Source organism: Triticum urartu, chromosome 7 (genome assembly GCF_003073215.2).
Source record: "Triticum urartu cultivar G1812 chromosome 7, Tu2.1, whole genome shotgun sequence".
NCBI lineage: Eukaryota > Viridiplantae > Streptophyta > Magnoliopsida > Poales > Poaceae > Triticum > Triticum urartu.
In genome coordinates, this window is record NC_053028.1 from 686,212,555 (window position 1) to 686,216,309 (window position 3,755).

At 43.4% G+C, this 3,755-nt stretch overlaps 1 pseudogene; it reads left to right on the plus strand.

Moving 5' to 3' along the window:
• The first annotated feature begins 150 nt into the window (after positions 1-150).
• LOC125524388 lies at positions 151-3,476 on the plus strand (annotated as a pseudogene).
• The last annotated feature ends 279 nt before the right edge of the window (positions 3,477-3,755 follow it).

Below are 3,755 nucleotides of genomic sequence, written 5' to 3' on the forward strand. Positions count from 1 at the left end.
GCCACGCCACCTCCTATTTAGCCCCGGTCGGTCTCTGCCTCTCCGCCGTCACTCCATCGCTCCAACGTCCGCCCGCCCCTCTCGCACATCTTCTGTTTGGTACAATTTCCAGGGGCAAGGGGGTGTTGGCGGCGCCATCATTCTTCCCAAATGAGGAGCCGGGGCTCGCTGGTGCTGCTGACGCACGTCCTGCTCTGCCTAGTAAGCGGCGTCTACTCTGGCCGCATGAGCTCCTACGTGCGTGATGAGTTCCCGTCCGACGACATGCATTCCTCTAGATCACGAGTCCCTTACGGTTTCGAAAGGCCACAACGCTCCACAACAAGTCCGTCCATCATTTTAACAAATTTGGGGCGATGTACTCGGTGTTTGTAATCGCTGCCTATTTGGCCGTCAGGTTCATATCGCTCAAGGTGACTACGACGGGAAAGCCGTCATAATCTCATGGGTTACCGCGTTGGAACCCACACGGAGCGAGGTGTTTTACGGTAAAGAGGAGAAACGGTATGATCGGAAAGCCAAAGGGAGGATGACGAATTATACGTTTTACAACTATCGATCTGGATGCATACACCACTGCCTTGTTGATGGCCTTGAGGTAATATACCTCTTTTTTTCTGTTGTGTCCTTAAGGTTTCCATTGTATTCTTATGCAATTTTATCTTCTTTGCTGTTGTCATAATTTACATGGCCAAACATTGTGGCTCAAAATGCAATATTTTGACATGTTTTATTTATGTAAAGTTGGAGTGATGTCATATGCAAAATCACCAAATCTCAAATATATACAGTCAATTCTTTTTTTCAAGGGGAGTATTAGGTTTATTCTATTGGGACATGATGTCCACTACACAAATTGTTTCATCCATTTCCTAGTGTACGTGGAGTGTAGACGCAGAGTTTGTTTATATTCCGGTGAATGAAGACGATACTATGTTTTGTACCCAATCTTGTACTACTAGTTAGTTCCAACATAAAATTCTCTACTTTATTGGTTTGCAGTATAACACTAAGTATTACTACAAGATTGGAATAGGAGATCCCGCTCGAGAATTTTGGTTTCGAACACCTCCAGCTATTGATCTAGATGCACCCTACACATTTGGCATCATAGGTTTGTGTTCTCTTCTTTAATTACTTTCTATTTATAAAAATCAGGACATGTTGTCCTTACACTATTTTAGATCTCTACAACATTTTTCTAAGACCTAATGGGAAAAAGTATGAAAAAGGTTACGAGACTACGCAGTAGGTTTTCTTAAGTAATACTTCCTTTGTCCGGAATTAGTTGACGCTCAAGCGGATGTATCTATAGAGTCTCAACTAATCCCCGGCGGAGGCTACTAAGGAACTGGAAAAACAGTTTGGAAAAATAGCACAGAACCTTGGGTACATGAGCCGGTAATTTGACTAGTTTTTTTTCTCTTTCCCCATGAGCACTACTCAAACAATTTAGTCCAAGTTACGCAATAGTTCCTGGTCATGCATATGCATTCTCTCTTCCTGTCCAAATTATAGACTGTTGTTGTATCACATTACAATAAAGAAACAAAACGAAAGTCCCTCAAGAAAAAAGAAATAAAACAAAAGATTAAGAAAAATGTTTCAGGGGTAGCATGCAGCTCAGTAGGTGACGCATGGTGGGCTTAGTAATGTAGCAATTTAGGCAATTTTGCCTCGTTTTTTCTGGCTCACTGTGCTAGGTGATCTGGGGCAAACATTTAATTCACTCTCAACTCTCCAACATTATGTGAAAAGTGGAGGACAAAGTGTTTTATATGTTGGGGACTTGTCATATGCTGATAAATATAAAGACAATGATGGCGGTCGGTGGGATTCTTGAGGTCGACTTGTTGAACGTAGCACTGCATATCAACCATGGATATGGAACTCTGGGAATCATGAAATAGAATACATGCATGATCTGGTATGTTATCTCCTCAACTCCGCAATTTTCTTCCAATAACCTCACAACTGATATAACTATATGTTGAAATGGATTGCCAAAGATGTTGACAATGTTTCAATACTCTCATGTTCCATGCATATACGCATAACTTTTTTATTTATTATCTTCATTTGTACAATATACTTCTCTTGAGTCTTGAACTAGAAATAGCAATGTGGCCATTTTGTAAATCAGAATGCAATTGCCAGATCATGTGTGTGTGTTGGGTTTGAGCTTTATTTTGCTCTATTCCTGTTTTCAAAAGGATCATGTTGCCTTATCAATTCTTGACTATGGTTTAATTATGTTTGGTATTCCAGGGAGAAACTTCTACATTCAAGCCATATCTATACAGATATGCAACACCATACCGGGCATCGAAGAGCAGCTCCCCAATGTGGTATGCAGTCAGGCATGCATCTGCTCATATTATTGTTCTCTCTAGCTATTCCCCATTCAGTAAGTTCCCTTTATTACTTGCATGCATGATTGGACATCTCGATGTTCTTCTCTAGTGTAGAGGATTTTATTGATTGTGCCGATTCTGATGCAAGTTTTTTTTTGGTTTTGTTTTGTAAACTTGCATGTGGTATCATCAGTAAAATTCACTCCTCAATACAAGTGGCTGAAGAAGGAACTGAAGCGCGTGGACAGGGGGAGACACCTTGGCTTATTGTTCTCATGCACGTCTCCATGTGCAGTAGCAATCATGCACATTACATGGAGGGTGAGAGCATGAGGATTGCTTTCGAGGAATGGTTTGTCAAATATGATGTGGACTTGGTATTCGCGGGTCATGTCCATGCTTATGAGAGATCGGTAAATTCTTCACTTCATTCTCGAGCATTATATGAATAAATCGATGAATTTGATCTGATTTTTGTATACTTGATCTTTCATGGCCTACCCTGACCTGATGACATGTCAGCACCGAGTGTTGATTTGCAGCACCATGTATCCAATGTGGACTACAAGGTAACATTGGGGACTCGATACCCGGTGAGAGACGAATTGGCTTCCGTGTACATAACAGCGGGTGACGGGGGCGACACAGAAGGACTTGCTTTGAGGTAAGAAGAGGGACATATTGACTAGATAGGTGCTTGTGGAACTCGTGCAAGGCTTGCTCGTCTGGCCAACCTCGAAAAGTTGCTTGCAGGTTCAACGACCCGCAACCGGACTACTCCGCGTTCAGGGAGGCCAGCTATGGCCACTCGACCTTGCAACTGAAGAACAGGACACACGCCGTCTACCAATGGCATAGGAACGATGACGACAAGCATGTGCTAGCAGACAAAGTGGTATTCCACAACCAATACTGGTGAGCACGGTAGCACCCGGTGGTTTTACAGATAGTCCCACCCAAAGGAAGATGGATGATTCGTGTTTCTAACCTTGAAGATAGTCCCACGCAAACCAAATTCGAACGTCTATCCGTGTTTCTAACCGGACCGTGTCTCGCAGGGAGAGTGGCACTCGCCGCGGGAGGCTAGAGAAGAGGAGGCACCTGCGCTACGAGAGCCTATGAGTGCCTCGTCTGTCCATGCTCTAGGAGGAGCTCTTCTTGCTCAATCTCATGTCATGGAGGTATATAGAATAAGTATGTGGCATTTCACTCCTGCTCGCCTGATCCTAGTCATCTAGGCTAGATGCATGGGCAACTGTACAACAACAACAACAACAACAACAAAGCCTTTAGTCCCAAACAAGTTGGGGTAGGCTAGAGGTGAAACCCATAAGATCTCACAACCAACTCATGGCTCTGGCACATGGATAGCAAGCTTCCATGCACCCTATCCATAGCTAA